Raw genomic sequence first — 21,953 nt, 5'->3', positions numbered from 1 at the left:
AATGTATAAGAAGGAGACTGCTGAAACCCTCCACATACGCATCACGCGCGGGCTCCAGAAGATGGACTTTATTATGAGAGGCGTGTGTGTATCCATAAACATGCCTGAACTCAAGATAAGGGATGTCAAGTTGTATTCCAAGCATGGCATTTTGTTCATAGAAGGAAAAACAAAAATCAAAGGCTACAAGGTGCACTATGTTACAGGCATACGTTTATCACATTACTACGCAAGGAAGCCTAGTTTGATCAAGGAAGAGATGCAGTATGGAATATATAAGGCAACCATTCCCTTAGTGAATTGAACTAGCTAGGTATATGTCACTAAGTATATATATAATAATGATGCCGATGTTTGTTTTGTGATCCACTTAAATTGTGTAATTCTATTTCTCACTGATAGTAATGAACATTTGTTAATTGGTCATTTAATCTTATGAGTCGCCTTTCTAAACAGTTGTCTTAGGGATGTTTGGGATTCTTTATTTTACCTCCTAGCTTATAACTTTTTATTAAGTTAATAAGTTACAAAATTATAACTTATAAAACTTTTCCTCTCATAATATAAGCAATCCCAAACATTTTATTACTTTTCAAAATGTTATATGTTATAAGTTGGTGAAAATAAGCAATCCCAAACACCCCCTTAGTATCACTTATTTTATAAGTGTCATGCTAGCAGGGTTTAAACTCAATAATTTATATACAAATTTTTAAAAACAAAAAGAATGTAACTCTAAGAATTGAACCCAATACCTTTGGTTTTATTGGCTAGCACTCTTTCAATTACACTGAAGAGACATTTTCAATTGTTTTAACAATTATGGATTCGCATTAGAGTGGGTCATGGACTCATGGGCGGTTGCACACCTCACGCATGGGCCAAGCCGGCCTTGCATGCTGGTTAATAGCTAGCTAGGGATTTATTAAGAGGAATAGGTGGGTTCCTTTTAAGGTTAATCTCTTTAGGTGAGAAGAGGATAAAAAAGCAATACCAGATGCACTTTGTAGAAGAAAGATCATCGGGGAAACAAGTATATGTCCATTATGCGGGGAGTAACCCAAATAGGCGGATCGTATTTAAATATCATTCTATGTAGCTACAGTTATATGATGATTCGTGAGTAATTTGTGTTGTATTCCACTGATCTTCGCTTTTGAGGTTCGAGAGCTCCTAAAGATACACTTGACTATCGGTGGGCATGAGGTAGAAAGAAAGGAATTCAAGCAGTGATACTTTGTAAGAATTCACAATCCTCTTCCTCTTTCATTCCAAACAATTGGTATGAATAATTACAAACCAATTTTGGCTAAGATTGTATTGTTAACTACCAAATCATCTATAGAGGTATATTGATATTGTTTCTATTCCTATTATACCCCGCAATCGAAGCGGGAGTTGAGCATATGCTAAGACTGGAATGGAAATCTTCAAATAGTGCAAGTGGCAAGCCTTTGTGTTAGTCTCATTTTGTATATTTAGTCTTTTGTATTGTTTAAGTTATATGTTTGGGCCTACGGGTCATTTTGTATATTGTTGAGCCACGGTCCATTGTAAAGAAGCTCATTGGGCATTTGACATATCATACTTCTCATGCATGTTTCCCTATAAATAGGGAGCATGCCATGAGAAGCAAGTGGTTGAAGTTGTTGAAGTTTGATATACAAAAGAAAATCTTTTGCAAGAACTCTATCACTTTCTCTCTCTCTAACCTCTCCTTTCCTTAACCGAAAATAAACTCAAGATCCGAGACCTCTTGGTTGCTTAGTGTGATTTCCGCTAGCACTAAGTTAGGTTGATCCAAAGACGTTGTTTGATCCACCCGACTTGGGACCTACAATTGGTATCAGAGGTTCGGCTCACTAGTTGAGGGTTTTTGGATCACAACCTTGGGTTTTGATCTTGAAAAGAAGAAGATAAGTGCTCAAGTGTTCTTGGCAAAGAAAATTATCAAAAATACAAAAAGAATTGGCAACAACTTCATATGGGGGTACTTACGGGTTCCAAGTTTGTTGGGTTGATAAGAAAATTTTTCGCTTCGCTCAGGCGTTGTACTAAACATCATACTTGAACTGACAAAAGTGGGTGAAACAGATCTCAAGAAAGATTTGCTTTCTGGACAATTTCGCTTCGCTTAAGAAATTCTTTCGCTTCGCTTGAAAGTCTTTCGCTTCGCTTAAGTTTCTTTCGCTTCGCCTGAGTTTCTTTTGCTTCGCTTGAGGCTATTTAAGCGAAAAAGTTAACTGTTTGGAAGATTAAGTTCTCTTGAAGATTTACACCATGACCAGTGAAGGGTTATTTGCTGTTAGAAAATCGTGGGAACCCCTCAGAAACCTCCTAAGTTTATGACCTTAGACGATAACTTCATTGATTTCAAATGGAGGTTCATGAACTTCATCTCATTAACTGAAACTGATTTAATGAGATGTTTTGAAGTTGGTCCTCATGTTCCAATAACTCACACTGATGCTGGGGAACAACCTAAGGCACCGGAGAATTATGATCAAGATGATTTGGATAAGTTAGCACAAGATAAGAAAGCATTTCTGTTGTTGACAATCTGTCTGTCAAATGAAATCACAGAAACACTACGAGAACACAGAAGTGCCAAGGGATTATGGGAAGCTCTTGTTGAGATGGTTGAAGGAAATGCGGAAATTAGAGAAAACAAGAAGGCACTGTTGAAGGAAGAATTCAATATGTTCAACCATCGTCAAGGTGAAGCTGTGCTTGACTTAGTGAAAAGGTTTGAGAAGCTCATGGTCAAAGTAAGAGCTGCAGGTGTTAACATTCCCAACACTGAGGTAAATCACAAGTTGATGAACTCTTTGCCTTACAGCTGGAGTGTAAACACAATAACTATCAAGAGAACCACAAATCTAAATGGGATGACAAATGGTGAACTAATATCCACCATCAAATCATTCGAAATGGATGAACAGATGAGGATGAACAATCACATGAATTCTCTGAATCAAGTCGGAGTAAGTTCTACATCCTCAAGTGTGCCAATAGCCTTTGTCAGCAAAACCCAACCGAATGTATATTTCGTGACCAATCCCAAATACTCACCAACTGTCCCTTCACAATCAACCGCTTTCATCTCCACCAGCAACCCATCAACTCCATCCAGTGCAAGTTCATTTCAAAAAGTAGTTGACAGTGCAGTTGCTCAAGCTCTGAATGCACATGGAATTTCTGCAACAAAACCTCAAGCAAAAAAGCCATCCAGCTATTGTGAAGCAATTCCCATGCTAAATGATTCAAATGTGACACTCGTTAAAGCTTTTCTGTCTTGTCATGAAGAGCTGTTGCAAGGGAATTTGTTGCCTGCTCAGTTTGAAATAGGTGATCTGAAATACGGAAAAGACAGCTTCAATGATTCGGATCGAAAGCGAATTGGTTTTGACAAGAGCAAGCTTCGATGCTACAACTGTGCAGAGATGGGTCATTTTGCTAGAGAATGCACAAATCCTCAAAAACCAGCAAACGATATACAGGTGACAGAAGTAACTGAAGAAGAGGACGCAAAAGCTGCAGGAAAAAGGCCTGAGGATCAAAGGGCAAACAACTCAACTCAAAGGATCGGGAATCGTTCACACAAGGGCAGCTCAAGCTCAAATTCAAGAGCTCTTGTTTCTCAAATAGAAATCCACACCGATATGAATTGGGACGAACAGTTTCAAGAGTTGCAGAATCCTCTAAATATGGCTAGCATGGCTTTCACTTCAAATGATGAACCCTCTTCATCTTCTGCTGCCAATTCTTGTGCATCACACCTTGATGAGGTAAAACGAAATCTTTGCACATAAGCATGTGTCAACAAAGTTACATACTATAGATACTTGCAAGACGAAGTTTTGAAAGAAAATGCAAAACTTCGTCAGCTGAACACTGAATATGTAAAGGCTGATAAGATCTACATTGAAAAGATCAAAACTCAACACGATGATGTCGTTAATCTTAGACTTGAAATTTTTCGAGAAAAACATAATGTCACTTACTATAAGGACATAATCAATTATTTAAAAGAAGAGATTAAGAAATTAAGACTCGAAGTTACTAATAAGAAAGAAACGGAAAAACAAGTCGAAAGGTTTGAGGTATCATCTGAGAAATTAGATGATCTTATTGGAGCCCAGAGAAGTACTAAAGTTAAAACGGGGTTGGGGTACGACTACACAGCCGTACCACCACCATTCAATGATAACTACACCAGTTTGCCCCACTTTAGCTATAATACTTCTCCTGATGAGGAAATAGCATACTGCGTTGGTAGGATACCCAAACCTGTGACATTTATTCCCGCAACATCTCAGACTGTTGCTCCAATTCAATCATTTGATAATACTAACGTCAATGTGTCTTGTGAAGCAGGAAATATAAACAATGGTGTTTGTGGGACAGTTAATCAGGGTCTTAAGCAACATGGTGGATTAGAACCACGGTTTGAGTCATGTATGGGTCTAACCAAAAGCATTAATAACCCTGTCTGTAACAAAGTTTGTAAATCAATGTTAGATTGTTTAATATCGGAATCAAAGCCTGTATTTTGTGAAACCACTTGTGAAGAAAATTGTAAAGAAGTATGTAATGAAAGTGAATGTTTTTCATCTGATTCTGAGTGTGAAACAATTTTTGATGAATCAAATGTGACTGAAGTTAATGAACAAACAAGGTCTAGTTGCCTGTCAACTGATCATGATTTTGAGGACTTACGAAAAAAAGAAATTGTCTTTGAAAATGAAAAACCAAGCACGTCATTTAAATATATGCCTTCAAAGAAAACTTCATTTTCACAGAATACTACTAATAGAAATAGTTCTCAATCTTATGATCAATTTGATAGTTCCTACTACTATACTGGTCATAAACCTCGGCAGTCAAATTACTTTGCATCGAATCATTCAAATGTGTTCATAGGTAGAGGTTTTCAAGCCACTAACTCTCCCACATCACCTCACCCCACATATTTCAGTGATCAACATGTCTATGATTGTAACAAAAGAAAATGTTGTTTTGTGTGTGGTAATCCGTCTCATCTTGCGAGACACTGCAAGAACTGGCATAAGCAACAAAGAGACGCCACAAGCAAGTTTGGTCAGACATTTACTGATTTAAACGTTCAAACTAAGAAAATGTCTAATCAAACTTGTACCTCAGCCAATAAAACGGATTCAACAATTAAAAGAACCGACAAACCCAAGAAACCTTTTTGGCTTACACAAAGAGAAAGGAAGCGGTTAGCCAAAGGGTTAGAAGCTGAAAACTTTAAAAACCCCTCTAAACCATTTTCAAAAGCAAACAAAGAAGATTTGACAATCAAACCCAAGTCAAAACGAAGGCAATCAAGAAAATCTTTTAAGAACCGAGGGAATCCCAACACCAGTTCCTCGAGTGATTGCACTTCAGATTCGGATTTTCCAAAAGATTACATTTCAAGAATCATAAAATAAAATTGGGTGATTTTCTGTTTGCTTTTCCCGAGACAAGTTCGTTTCGGGACCCTTCTACTAACTAGCTGCTCATGTATGTAGGGTCAGCCTGGAAGGCCTGTTAACAGTATTTGGTACTTGGACAGCGGCTGTACCCGACATATGACAAGAGATGAGTCCCTATTGTTCGATATAAAGCCCTTCGATGGTGGATATGTTTCCTTTGCTGGTGACGTAGGAGGAGAAATCACAAAACAAGGCAAGGTCTCCAATGGCACATTGACCTTCGACGAAGTCAATCTTGTGGAACAACTCAATCACAACTTACTCAGTGTCTCTCAGATCTGCGATAAGAAATTTTCAACTCTTTTCACTGAAAATGAATGTCTTATTCTTAAACCAGGTTTTAAAGTCCCGGAAGAGTGGATCATGTTACGTACTCCGAGGCACAATGACGCATACATTCTGGACATGAGAAGCAATTATTCCATGCGTACTGCTTCTTGTTTGATGTCCAAGGCCTCGGAGAACGACTCATCAATATGGCATCGACGTCTAGGGCATGTAAACTTTAAAAACTTAAATAAGTTGGTTAAAGGTGATCATGTGAGAGGCTTGCCTGTAAAATCATTTCATTACGCTGAAAAATGTTTATCTTGCTCTAAGTGCAAACAGCACAAACTCCCTCACCGCCCTAAAATAGTCAATTCCATGAACTCCACTCTTCAACTGTTGCATATGGATCTTTTTGGTCCTGTTCAACCAATGGCAATAGGTCGAAAAGCCTATTGTCTGGTTATTACTGATGATTACTCGCGTTTCAGTTGGACGTTTCTGCTAGGTTACAAGGATGAGACATCTCAGTTTCTTATCAGATTCATTGTGTTGGTTGAGAATCAGACGGACAAACGAGTAAAGTGCATCAGAAGTGACAATGGAACGGAATTCTACAACAAGGCTGTCAACGAATTCTGTCACAACAAGGGGATTCTTCATCAGTTCAGTGCACCCTACACTCCTGAACAAAATGGGGTGGCTGAACGACGGAATCGTACACTAGTTGAAGCTGCAAGAACCATGCGGTCATACTCCAAACTCCCTTTATTCTTCTGGGGGAATCCATTAATTCTGCGTGCTACACTCAGAATCGCGTGTTGCTGAATAAAAGACTGAATAAGACACCTTATGAAGTCTTTTATGGAAACAAGCCAAGGGTTAATTTCTTCAAGACATTCGGTTGTCCTTGCACAGTGCTTCAATCTAATGTTGCTACAACTTCAAAGTTTGCTGAAAAGGCGGATGAGTGCTACTTTGTAGGTTATTCCGCTAACAAAAGAGCTTATCGTGTGTTCAACAAGAAATCCCAAGTGATTTTGGAGTCCTACAACATCGATTGGCAAGAACTAAACCCTACCGATGCACACAATGGTCCTGATTGGATGTTTGATTATGAAGGCTTGTTCAGGCAGTTTCGAGGAATGTATATACCACTGTCTGCGCCAGTGATGTCTCCTTTTGTTTCTGCATCATCTCCGACAATTGTTGATCAATCAATCTTGATGCACGCCGTTATGAAAGGTTTGACAGATATTCAGATTGCTGCACCCGCACCCGCACTCAATGGTCCACACGGGGTTAATCAACATATCTCGGAAGTCAATGTGCAAACTTCTACAGAATCTACCGAAATGCCCGCTATCGAAGAAGCAGATGATTCAGACACCGACTCATTTATGTAAGCTGATAATGTGGGAAATGACCAGACCATTCAAGCGGCGGATCAACAAACCCACCAAATAGAAACTTCCCCAACTCATGATCCAAGTATAGTTGAATCAGTTCATACACTTTCCTATGAAGAAGACGTTCATGGATCTGCTGAGGAAGCTATTCAAGAGAATGTGCAAAATGACACCATTCCTGTTGGAACTTCTCGCACCACTGACTCATCATCGGTACCTGCTGTCGTTTTGTACCTTTCTACGACAACCTATGGGAAGGAACCATCGCTCAGGAACATTTGGTTGATCAAGAAGAAGATGCAAGAGACCCCAAACCAAATGCCGATGTCGATGTGACCATGGTCTTTCTTCCTATAGAGAGCCTGACCATTGAGCTTGAGGCAACGCCAGTCAAGAGTGTCGAACAAATTCCACAGTTACCAATTCATCGCCGACATCCGACTGAGAACATCATTGGAGATCCATAACAGATGTCTTTTTGCATGTTTTATTTCGCAGGTAGAGCCCAAGGACTACAGAGTTGCTTTGAAGGAGAACTCTTGGGTTGAAGCAATGCAAGAAGAACTGTTGCAGTTCAAGAAGCTAAACATTTGGAAGCTGGTAAAGAAACCAAATCACAAGAAACCAATCGGAACAAAATAGGTGTTCCGTAACAAGAAAGATGACAAGGGGTGATCATCAGAAATAAATCCCGATTGGTCATGCAAGGTTTTTGGCAACGAGAAGGACTTGATTACGATGAAGTTTATGCACCTGTGGCCAGATTGGAAGCAATTCGTATCTTTTTGGCCTATGCGTCGTATATGAATTTCAAAGTATATCAGATGGATGTGAAGACTGCTTTCTTGTACGGGAAAGTAAAAGAAGAAATTTATGTGAGCCAACCTCCAGGTTTTGTAGACCCATATTATCCTGACCACGTTTACCGACTTGACAAAGCACTTTATGGTTTTCACTAGGCTCCTCGTGCTTGGTATGCCACATTGGTTGATCATTTAGTAAAGAATGGATACAAGAGAGGCATTGTTGATAAAACTCTCTTTGTCAAGAAAGTAAAGGATGATTTGATTCTTGTTCAAGTGTATGTTGATGATATTATCTTCGGGTCCACGAATGAGACTCTGTGCAAGGAGTTTTCTGAGATCATGCAAAAGCGATTTGAAATGAGTTCCTTAGGGGAGATGACTTTCTTCCTGGGCTTACAGGTTGAGCAAAAGACGGACGGAACTTTAATTCACCAAGAAAAGTACGTTCATGACATTGTTCAGAAATTTGGATTCAAGGACTCAACTGCTTTTATGACACCAATCGCTACTCGTCCTGTTCTCGCTCCTGATCCATCAGGAAAGCCAGTCGATCAACATCTTTATAGGTCAATGATTGGTTCCCTGATGTATCTCACTGCAAGCAGACCGGACATCATGTTCCCTGTTTGCCAGTGTGCCAGATATCAATCTGACCCAAAAGAATCCCACATGACTGCTATCAAACGTATCTTCAGATACTTGAAAGGGAGACCACGTTTGGGTCTTTGGTACCCAAAGAATTCTCCCTTGGAACTTCATGCTTACACCAAAAGTGATTATGGAGGATGCCACTTGGACAGAAAATCCACATCTTGTGGATGTCAATTCCTGGGATATCGGCTGATCTCATGGCAGTGCAAGAAACAACTCACTGTGTCTACATCCACAGCCGAAGCCGAGTACATCGCCGCATCCAGCTGCTGCTCTCAAGTGATTTGTATCCAGCATCAGCTGCTGGATTACGGTTTGAATTTCTATGGATCAACGATCAAATGTGATAATGAGGCGGCCGTTGCTATTGTCAAAAACCCGGTCCAGCACTCAAAGACTAAGCACATAGACATCCGAATACATTTTATTCTTGATTGTTATGATCGTAAGCTTGTCGACATAAAACGAGTTCATACTGACTTTAACTTTGCTGATCTCTTTACAAAAGCTTTCTGTCGTGCCCGATTTTTTTTTCTCGTTGAGTCATTGGGCATGATCTCCTTTCAGTAAATTTTTATTGTCTATCTTTTAGTTTAAAACTGTAAATATTTTTCAAATATGTCACACTTTTAGAGGGAGAAAATGAGTTAACTTTAACTCACCAAAAAGATTTTAAATTTACTTTTAGTAAAACAAAACCAAGTCATTTGACTTAACAAAAAGATTTTATTTTTATAATTTAAAGAAAATTCAAAAAGGATTGTCCCGTTTAGAGGGAGCTCCTGCTTAGAGGGAGTCGGATAATTAAAAGAATAGAGAAGTTGATCCGACTATATGGAAAGTGATAGTACATTGGTTTGTAATAACTCTAGCGCGTTAAAAGAAAAGAACAAAAGGCTCCAAGGTCATTCATTGATGTGTAGGTAGGCTTGACAAACAAGTAAGTGTCAAGTGATATAAATTTAAATTCTTGCCAGTGCTAGGGGATATACGAGTATGAAGTGGTTGCATGATTCCGTGTAGTCATATTTATGAAGGCAAAAATGTAACTACACATGTCATACCCAAGCCTCTCTTTATCTGATCACAGTCGTCTTATGAAAGTCTAATTTTTATTGAGTCTAATTTTCATTGAGTTAAGTAAAGCGTCAAGAGAAGCAAGAAAAAGAAAACAAAAGAGTCAGAAAAGAAAAAGAAAAATCAAGAAAAAGAGTCAGTCCTAAAAAAATTTTAACTTCTGCTTTATTTCTTTATTTATTTTTGACTCAAGCCTTGGACTTTCTATGTTTGTAGTCATACAAGATCTGATCGTTAAGGCCCTGAGTCTTCTGCTTTGTTTTATTTTCTTTCTTTTGTTCAAGCTTGGACTTTCTCTGCGCGATAATATGGTATTATCCGACCTGATTGTTATGGCCTGAACTTCTGCTTTATTTTAATCTTTCTAGATCGAGTCAAGTGTGCAAAGCACAAAGTGTTATGTGTATTGTGTACAGTGTACAGTAAGTCAGTCTGTTAATAAGTGTACTGTGATCAACTAAGAAAGGTTTAAGTCAAGTTGAGGTGATATGTTAACACAAAGTAGGCCTGAGATATGACGGAATAAGTAACATGTCCGATTGAGTAGGGACCACATAGGCACCGTGCCTAATTATACCTAAATTGTATCACTTTTGGCATCAAAACACTTGTCAAGTTGAAAAGAAGGACAATATCTACAGTCAATGATGAACTTGTGTCATAATAACTTTATAATGGAAACGCGATATAGAGCTTTGCAAATTAATATGATTCCATATAGCGATCATTTTGAAAATTAATCAAAGAAAGTACTATGTAAATTAATTTAATATTATTATGTCTGTTTTAAATTTTTTTTGTTTTGTTTGTTTAATTTTAAATTTTATTTTTTAAAATTTTTTTCTTTTATTATGTTGTGTTTCGACAAAAGAGATCGATCGTGCAAATGATAACAAGTGATGGACCAACAAAATAAAATTTTATAAACAATTTAGTGCTTGGATTCGGTGGGTAAATGTTTTTCGGGTTTGAAAATGCAAATATTGTTAAAAACCGAGGACTGAGAGTGCATTTTCGGTGAATACTCACGATGTTTTGACCTTATCGCGAGATAGGCTGACCCTATATATAAGGGAAACCTAAAATCTCTTTTACTATTCACCAAAAGATTTTAACTTTTCACTCTCGTCTCTCTCTCTAATCTTCAAACACAAACCCAGATTTTCTTCAAATCTTCAAAGCATCCGGTCCTCAATATTACAATTATGCCGTTGAATCCAGTGTATCCACCTTTGGTATAACATTAAAACTTCATAAATCATTCATCTTCATATTTTCTGGGTTCTTATGGATTGAGACGACGGTTCAAATGAGACGTCGGATCAATTCATAATTGATCTTCATATGAAATTGGTTCATCTGTTAAAGATTAATCTGTTTTGGACTTGTAAAACTTGAGTATCATCATTATTTATTAGTGTTAGGGTTATTTGTACAAAGTTTGTAGATTTAAGTTTTTGTTCATCGGTTCATAGGACAAATTGACCTAGAAATCATAAGGGCTTCAAGTTCAAACCCTCCAGAAACCCAATTCGCTTAAAGGCGATCTTGAGTAAAGTGAGAAGTGGCTAAAAGGGACTAAGTACAGGTTTTTCACTTGAAGGGTCTTTCGCTTCGCTTGACCATGCGAAGCGAAACACTTTCTGTTTCGCTTCGCTTGATCATGCGAAGCGAAACACTTTCTGTTTCGCTTCGCTTGTCCATGCGAAGCGAAACTCTTTCTCATACGAAAATTCATACTTAGAAAATTTTTCAGAAATTCAAACACAATGCAACTAATCTGTTATCTCAAACACACTGTTTGAAATTGTTGACTGATCTGAACTTGATCTTTGTACCTTTTGTTCCTATTAACTTGTAATCTGGCTGAAGTTAACTTATTATATCTAGAATGTACATAATGCTAAATCTAACTTATCTAATGTATAAATTATTAACATCCTTGTAAATTTCTAGTTTGTCTTGGTCTGACTTAATGATGATTCTCATGATCTTTTTGTTTTTACATTTCAGGGTCATAACAACTTTTGTACTCTAGCGTTGCCTAAAGCAAAGGGTGACAAGGTTTTTACTCCTATGGTCAAGGGGCTCAGGCAATCGCCCCTTTCATATGCCATCACCGCAGATCCAGCAATCTACTACAAGTGGATCTTAGATTTCTGGGCATTCGCCAAAATTGCTGATGATTCTATGTCCTTCACCACGACAGTTGCCAGACAAGAATTAACTATCACAGAGGAGGATATTAGAAGGGTGCTAAAGATCAACGACCAGTCTGATTACATATATGAGAGAGGAAATAAGAAGATGTTGGAAGAATTCGTTACCCAAATGGGGTATGATACGGAATGGAAAAGTTTAGAGAAGAGCCATCTGTCACCGTATTGGAGATTCCTCTTCCACATCATTACACACTGCTTCACAGATATTCGAGGCGGTTTTGACAGCACACAGATTGGGTTCGAGTCATGTACGCACTGACCAAAAAAGAGAAGTTTAATTACTCACGATGTATATTCTTGTGCATGCTCGCAAATATCAAGAGTGGGGCCACATGGTTGATGTACCCAAGATTTGTGCAGTTATTATTGGATGATATGATCCCAGACATCCAACGGCCGGGAGACAAGAAGGCAAAAGACAAGAAGTCACACCCCGAGCCATTTCACGTTCACGAAATCAAGATGTCAGTATTTGGCGTGCTGTTGAGCACCAAGGGCAGAGGTCATCAATACACAGGACCACGACCTGGGCCCAAGTTTAGATTGTTTGAAGACACAGAGCCTGCTGGGGATGAGGCATCTGAAGAAGGAGAAGGTGATGCAGAACCGGTAGCTGAAGAAGGTCAAGATTCGTCCGATGAGCCGGCCGAAGATAGAACAAAGGCCAAACACGATTTGAAGAGAAAGATAGCACAAAAGGGTAAAACAATAGAGCTTGAGGAGGAGTAGGAAGACCAGCCGCCCCTAAAGCGTTTGAGGAGACATGGGGACTCCCAGAAGTCAACCAAGTCTCATGTCACGTCTCCCTCACAAGACAAGCCCACAGACCAACAAAAAATTACCAAAGAAGCCCTAGATCAAGCCCTCAAATCCTTATATGTGACCAAAATACAAATCCCTGCCCTCAAACCAACTAAAACCAGAAAGAAATCCAAAGCCAGGAAAACCAAAACCCTACTCCATGACTCACCTGATTCCTCACCTGAACCCTCACCTACAGACCAACCAATTCCAACTTTCCTACCCCAAATACCTTCCTCACCACACTCACCACCTCAACAACAACCTCACCCTGAACCTACCCAAGCCTCAACACCACCTTCACAGCCAACATCATCCATATTCACTTCCTCAGTTTTCAGCTCCCCAATTCAAACTACAAGCATATGGAGCAAAGCCGTCCTTATTTCACCTACCCAAACCATCACACCAACTACCACACAACCAACACCACTCACCACTATAGCCTCACAAATCCTCACTCAAGCCATCACCCTACCCCTGCCAACCACCTCACCACCCATAACAACCACAACCCCACCATCCACCATTATCTCTCCCAAACCGATCTCACGAGGAATGTCTGCGACACCTCCAGTATACGCTGATCCTATCCTAGATAGGATCGTCGCACTGGAGGAATCAAATGCCAAAAGGGCAGAACGAGAGATTGCCCTCCTCAAGCTTATCAAGGAGATGAAGCAAAGGGCTCTAGAGGATGAAAAGGAGAAGGCGGCCCTAAAGGAAAGGATACGAGTGTTGGAAGAGCAAAAAGCAGCAAGTGATGAAGTTGTTGTAAATCAACGGTTATTGACCAATACCTTCCACACCCGCATTCAAAATCTTCAAACTTTGATGAATCATGAGGCGTCCGAGAATGCTAATCTGAGAGCCGATCACACTAGACTTGGAGATCGATTGGGCACACTTGAAAGAAATTTACCAAGTGCTAGTGCTCTCAGAACAAGCATTAACAAGAAAATTGAAGATGCCACAAGAAGGTGGGATGTTGAGAAGGAAGCTACAAACTCACGAGTTGCTGATTTGGAAAATCAACTCGCTTCCTCCACCGCTCAGATCAGACATGGAAGACATCAAAGAAAGATTAAAAGATCAAGAGCTTCTGAATGAGCCACAACTCAAAACAAATGAAGAGATGGTGAGCAAATACCAAGCGGCCTCAGACCTGATGGGCATTCAGGAAGACGAATTTCATGGTCTGGAGGATAGGCTTGATGCTGCTTTTAGAACTTGGAGAAGGTCTGGTGAGACTTCTCAAGTTGGTGGATCGCAACCAGCCGCAGGTCCTTCTGTGGCCATACGAGGAGTATTGGTTGCTGTGTCAGAAGGAGAGGCGACTGTTGGTCGGTTAGTACAACAGGGCGGCCAATCTAGCGGTGCTGGTGGTGGATATGATGGAGACGAAGAGGATGATGGAGACGAAGAGGATGATGGAGACGAAGAGGATGATGATGATGAAGAAGATGACGACAACGATGACGTACATGACAGTTTTGATGATGATGATGACGATGGTGGCAACGGTGGTGGAGGAGATGGAGGAGCAGGGACGGCAGGAGGTGGATGTGGAGCTAACACTCAATCACCTCCACAATCTCAACATGATACTCAAGACCCTGCTAACATAGGCTCAGCCAGTAAAGTCAGAGAGGATGATTCGATACTTGACAGCTTATACAAAGATCTCATCTCTCCGACAGACAATACAGGTGTAATCGCTGACTTTATTAATGCAGGTATAAGCTTTGAGGAGTTCATAGAGGGAACTGAAAAGGAAATGGCGGTGAATGAACAAGAAGATGACATCAATTACTCGCCAAATCCAGATACTCCTCCTGCTCAAGCTTCGGAGGCTCCTACAACAGCTCCTGTCCCTGCACCACCACCAAAGAAGAAGCGTAAGACACATATCGTCACGGACTGTGCGTCTGCCCGCGTGCGTAACTATCCATATCACGATGACTCGCTGATCGTATATGCTAGATATGATCAACGAAATAAAGTTTGGGCCATCAGACGCTACAGCGGGATCTTATTTATCTTACTCATCACGAGCTGAAGACTCTACCTGAGCTTGATCTGAATTACTTTCAGAAAGCTTTAGGTCCTGGTGCTACCGGGAGTACGCTGGAAAGTTGGGTCCCGACTTACCTGCAGCGTCAATCGAAAGTCAACTACAAAGACTTCGAGCCAAATAAGGGTCGTAGATACCGGAACCCAAGAGAAATAAACCCGGCTACCGGAGAGCCTCGCAAGATGTGGAGATACAAGGCGCCCAAAGAATGTCACGAGATCTATCATGGCGAGCCTTATCTTCCCAACACTCTCCGAGATTTCATTGGTTGGGAATTTGATAACAAAACCGGCGAGGCCGTTATTCACTGCAGTGGTATGCACGAGATCAGAGTGTTTGACGAGCATGAGCTTATGGGACTCCACATTGAAGATGTGAAGAAGCTCTACAAGAAGCCTCTGGGAACCTTCGAGGATATAGGCCGTCAGAATACCGTCCGGATAGTGGAAGCCTTCAACAAGTTCGTGCGTAGACTTGTTGAACTTCCACTGACCGAGGACGAATGCCTGATTTACGACACCGACGGGTTTCAATACTAAAGACTAGAGGGAGATTGTTAGTCCCATTTTGTATATTTAGTCTTTTGTATTGTTTAAGTTACATGTTTGGGCCTACGGGTCATTTTGTATATTGTTGGGCCACGGTCCATTGTAAAAAAGCCCATTGGGCATTTGACATATCATACTTCTCATGCATGCTTCCCTATAAATAGGGAGCATGCCATGAGAAGCAAGTGGTTGAAGTTGTTGAAGTTTGATATACAAAAGAAAACCTTTTGCAAGAACTCTATCACTTTCTCTCTCTCTAACCTCTCCTTTCCTTAATCGAAAATAAACTCAAGATCCGAGACCTCTTGGTTACTTAATGTGATTTCCGCTAGCACTAAGTTAGGTTGATCCAAAGACGTTGTTTGATCCACCCGACTTGGGACCTACACTTTGTAAAAGATGGTTGCTCCTTGATACCGAGATGGAACGTGTAGGACTCAAACTTGTCCTCGTTGAACCAGTTCACGTAAAGAGTACATGCCAAACTCAATATGTTTTGTGCGTTGGTGTTGAACAGGGTTACCGGATAAGTAAATTGCACTCACATTATCGCAATAGACAAGGGTGGTGCAAGAGATAGGGAAATGAAGTTCGAGAAGGAGGTTGCGAAGCCAACAAATTTTGGCAACAACATTCACAACGCCACGATACTCGGTTTCGGCGCTGGAACGTACGTTAGATTCTGGCTTGCCTATTTTAAGACCAAGATATGAAGTTGTCTCTAAAGTAGACCCAGTAGTCGGACGCTGATCGGCAGGTGTTCGGACAGCCCACCTAGTCGGCATTGGACCATTGGTATAAGCGAGTAATGATAGGGCGGATTTCGGGCTGACAGTGAGACCGTAGTCGGATGTTCCTTGAAAGTATCGACTAATCTACTTCGCATCCTAATGATCCAGTATGGAAGTGTGCATATACATACAAACATGTTGTACGACGTACATAACGTCGGGCCTTGTGAATTTTAAATATTATAAAGTGCCCGCTAGAATACAAGACAATATCGGATTATCAAAGATTGCTCCCAAAGTTGAACTAAGTTAAGAGTGTGTATAAACTGTAGTAGCGACTGGTTTCCATGATATCATATTTATGTTATCTTTAGCATAAAATTTATGAGACATAAACATTGTATCACCTATGCGTTGTACAAAGATACCCGAGAAGTAACTTAATGGCTAAGGTCTTTCATAGCGAACTCCACGACAAGAAAATGCATGAGGTGAGGTGTTTTCGGAGCTCGTCAGTGGATGTGATGAGGAGGGTGTTATCGACCTAAAGTAGAACGTAAGCAGTTTGATTTCCTCTTTGAAAGATGAAAAGAGAGGTATATGTGACATTCGCCAATTTTAAAACCCAAAACCCAACCTGTTTAAAAATTTTTGTAATCCTAATTACCATTTAATCAATAAAGTGTTGAATTTTATGTTATTATCTATGATTTTTTATTATTTAAGTCTATAATATGTTACAATCAAGTAAATTTGCAGATCATAGTGTTACATTATATTCTCACTTATGTTACTTTATGCGCACATCTTGTTTTGAAAATTCATGTTGACTTAATCCAGCCTTAGAAGCTTAGGGTGGAAGCGGAGGATGCAGCAAGTGCAGAGTGAGGATGGAAACGGAGGACGCAGCAAGTGCAGAGTGGCCAAAAATTGTTGAGGAGACGGATGTTTTGAAATTAGATACAAAATAAAAGTGAAGATTTATCTATACATTTAATTTGAATTAAAAAAAATTGTCTATACATATAATTTGAATTTAACAAAAAAGATTTAATATTTATATTCAAATTTAAATTAACGTACTATATCTATATTATTATATTGTTTCTTTTTTGTGTTTGTGTTAATTTGTGTTTGAAGCCTCCCGTCCCTACAATCATGAATAAGTATCGCAATCATATTTCAAAAAAAGGTTTAGCCGATATATACACAACTATTATACATACTAGATTTTATCCCCCGTATTACGGGAATTATTTTTCATTATTCGTTTTTAATATTTATATATGTATATTTGGATTTTAATTTTATTTATTATAAGAAAGTTAATAATTAATATACTTGAGATTTGATGATGAAATGGTTTCACAAATAAATGATATGTTATAATCCGGTTTAAAAGCTATCTGGGTTTGGTGATACCCATTACCCGTTTATTTTCTTTATTATAAAATTGTTTCTTAATTATAAATAATATATTTTTTTAAAATAAAATAGGACATTAATTTTTGGTATATTCCTATTTTATAAGATTTTCATATCAAATATTTGATAAGATTATTTTTTAATATAAAGAGATGTTATAACCCTTTTAAGAGCTATCTGGGTTTGGTGAGACCTTTACCCGTGAATTTGGGTCAAATGCGTGAGAAGCCTTCATTTACAAATAAAGTAATCTAATAATGGCTTGAAAGATTGGTTGTTTTACATTTTTTGTTTTTTAATATTTATTTTTTGGATTTTAATTTTCTTTACTGTAAGAAAGTTAATAATATACTTAGGGTTTGATGATTAAAGGGTTTCATAAATAAAAGATATGTTATAACCCGTTTAAAAGCAATCTGGATTTGGTAACCCATGACCCGCTTATGTTTTTTACTATAAAATTGTTTATTAATTATAAATAATATATTTTTCTTTTTAAATTGGATATTAAATTTTAGTATATTCCTACTTTTCATATCAAATAATTGGTAAGATTAATTTTTAATTTAATGAGATGTTATAACCCGTTTAAGAGATATCTGGTTTTGGTAAGACTCATACATATGAATTTTGGTTAAATCAATAAGAGGCCTCAATTTAAAAATCAAGAAATCTGGTAGCTTCCATAAAAAGGGGAAGCGACCACATCGTGACACATAGGATTTTTAGGTTTTCGTTTATATATATTATAGATATTAGGTTTTATCCTCGGGGTTGTTTTACAGTTTTCGTTTCTAATATTTATATACTAGGATAGTGACCCGTGTTACACACATATAGAAAAAATTTCAAACGTCATATATATATATATATATATATATATATATATATATATATATATATAGCTATAATAAGAATTATTCACATTGTTTTCTACAAAACCACAAGATGTAGTAAAAATATATATAAATTGTGTGAATGAGAAACTGTATAAATATACAAATCATTGAATTGCTAAAGTTGTTAAACTTTGATTTCCTTTATTTTGTTTCATACACATGTACTTAGAGCCGAGGGTCTCTCTGGAAGCCACCTCTTTATTCCTTTGGATAGAGGTACGGTGTGCCTACATCCCACCCTCCCCAGACCCTACTTATAGCTTGCTGTCGGTGGGATTTTACTTGGCATGATTGATTGATTGATTGATTGAATTGCTAAAGTAATAGTCATACTAAAAAAGGTAGCAAAAATTAGTTATAAATAATTAATTGTAGTCAAAATCGGTTTTTAAATCGTTTGAAAAGAAATAGTTGGTTATGATTCTAGAAAACATTAATTAGTGAGGTTATGATTCTAGAAAATATTATTTAGTGATTTATGTGGCAATTCTAGAGATGGAAACCTTGTAAGCTTATGTGGGCATCCTATTTGAAAGCCATGTGGATATCCTGTTTTGCTTTAATAGTATAGTAAGAAGATTAGCATTATGATTAAAATTAATTGATTAATTATGTGGAAATTATAAGTATGGAAAGTGGATGACATGGAACATTAGGTGGACACCCTAGAAGAAAGACAAGTGGACAAATTGGTTTTCCTTTAATATATTAGTTAGATTAGATGTAATAAAGTCAAAGTAAATGTTAAGGCGTGTCTTGACAAGCAACATGTATTTATTCCTTTTGCTTTTGACACTTTTGGTTTCCCGGCCTGAAGCTATGGAGTTACTTATCCGTGTTAAGCGGGTCATGCATAGTAATGTTATGACTCGAAGATCAGCAAATGTAGTTTTTAAAAGATTGGGTTTTGCAATTCAAAACGGGGGTAGCGGCGCAGCTTGTTGCCCGCTTGCCTTCTGCATCGATGTAATCTAAACATTGAATTTTTTTTATATTTAGGTTGGTCAAAAAAAATGTTAAGTTATGAATTCAAAACTTTAAATGCTAACTTTGACCAATGCTTATGTTATATATTGGTTTAAATGTTAATTAGCATTAGGATTAAAATTAATTTGACTAATTATGTGGAAATTTTTAGCATAGAAAGTGAATGACATGGAACATTATGTGGACACCCTAGGAGAAGGACAAGTGGAAAAATTGGTTTTGCTTTAATATATTAGTTAGATTAGATTAGATGTAATAAAGTCAAAGTAAATGTTAAGTTATGAATTCAAAACTTTAAATGTTAAGTTTGACCAATGCTTGTGTTATATATTGGTTTAAATGCTAATTAGCATTAGGATTAAAATTAATTGATTAATTAAGTGGAAATTATAAGCATGGAAAGTGGATGACATGGAACATTAGGTGGACACCTTAGGAGAAGGATAAATGGACAAATTGGTTTTGCTTTAATATATTAGTTAGATTTTATTGATTTTGATTTTATTTATTGTAAGTAAGTTAATAATATACTTAGGGTTCGATAATGAAATGGTTTCATAAATAAATGAGATGTTATAACCCATTTAAAAGATATCTGGGTTGGTGAGACACATGAACCGCTTCTTTTTTTTTTCTTTACTATAAATTTTTTTCTTAATTATAAAAAACAATATCTTTTTTTTTAAATCGGATATTAATTTTTAGTATATCCTTACTTTATAGGATTTTCATATCAAATATTTGGTAAGTTAAAATTTTTAATTTATGAGATGTTATAATCCGTTTAAGGTTATCTGGATTTGGTGAGGCCATAGTCGTGAATTCAGTTTAAATGCATGAAAAACCTTCATTTACAAATAAAATAATATGATGGTTTGAGAGGATGTAGAGAGCAACCAGAAAGTTTTTGAAGGTTTCGTTTATATATATATTTAGGATTTAATGATGAAAGAGTTTCAAAAATAAATGAGATGTTATAACCCGAATTAAAAGTTATCTAGGTTTGGTGACCCATGACCCGCTTATTTTTTACTATAAAATTATTTCTTAATTATAAATAATATCTTTCATTTTTTTAAATCGGATATCACCTTTTAGTATATCCCTATTTTACAGGATTTTCATATCAAATATTTGGTGAGATTAATTTTTAATTTAATGAGATGTTATAACCCGTTTAAGGGTTATCTGGGTTTGGTGAGACTCATACCCATGAATTCGGGTCAAACACATGAGAAGACTCCATTTACAAATAAAGTAATCTGGTGGTTTGAGAGAATGTAAGAAGCAACCAGAGAGCTTTTAATGGTTATGAATTTATATCACCCCATGCATGTTAATATAATTTTTTTATGAATATAGGTTATGAATTCCCCTGAACATTTGAGATATATAGCATAAGGACCTCTCACTTATGTTTAATCACACAAGGGCTATTTGGTTAATGGTTACAAGTTTCACACAATAACATCTTATAATGGGCGAGTTACCCAAAATTCTGGTGTGTGCGTGAAAGGGGAATCTTATGACGAAAATGAAAGTGACTATTACGGGCTGTTGGATGAAATCCTAGAGGTGGAGTACCACACTAAGCTAGGAAGTTGTGTTGTTGTTTTGTTCAAATGTACATGGTTTGATCCCGTGAAGGGTGTAAGGGTGAACCCAAAGACTAATATGGTTGATGTTAAACCCAAAGCAGTAGGATGGTTGACGATCCATTTATCCTAGCGTCACAAGCACAACAAGTGTATTATACACCATATCCTTCAAAGGAAAAAGGATTAAAAGATTGGTGGGTTGTTGTTAAGACGACGCCAATGGGAGTTTATGCACTAGCCGAAGATGCTAGTGAAGTAGGTGATGAGGATAACGAAGACGAAGAGAATTTCTTTCAAGATAATGAAATGTTAGTATGTACATCAACTGATTATTTGCTTCCTATTAATCATGTACAAGGAAATATAATAGAAGAAGTTGAGGATATAAGTGATGATGATCATGAAATTACAAATGATAATTGTGAACAAGTTGTGTTTGAAGACACTGATTTAGCTGATGATGATGCAGAAGAATTTGAGATGAAAATTAGTTGGTTTATTGTTGATTTAGCTGTCTATCCGGCCACCCGCAAGAGAAGAAAGGCATGGAGGTACAAGATGCCGAAAGATCATGGGAAACCAATTTACCACGGAGAGCCGTTCACTCCCAACATGCTTTATGACTTTGTTGTTTGGGAGTTCTACAACAGCACTTGGGAGTTGGTCATACACTGTTAGAACATGCATACGCTCCTCTTCTTTGACGAGCATGAGCTAGCGGGTCTAAGCAAGGAGGATTTGTTGAAGCTTTACAATTCTCATTTATCCACAGTTAAAGATGTTCGGATGGACAACACTGATCGGATAATTGAAAAGTTCAATAAGTTTGTTCATTATCTTGTTGACAATCTACTATTGGATTATGACTCTCCCTTCGATTACGAGACTGATTGATGATGAAAGCTGCAACAAATACCATAAAACTAGATGGAGATTGTAGAGCCCATATCTTTTTGT

This window comes from Bidens hawaiensis, unplaced genomic scaffold (genome assembly GCF_021521415.1).
Source record: "Bidens hawaiensis isolate Kalapana, Puna unplaced genomic scaffold, B.hawaiensis_p1.1 tig00012199_1, whole genome shotgun sequence".
NCBI classification, from domain to species: Eukaryota; Viridiplantae; Streptophyta; class Magnoliopsida; order Asterales; family Asteraceae; genus Bidens; species Bidens hawaiensis.
Note: the sequence above shows the minus strand (reverse complement) of the source record.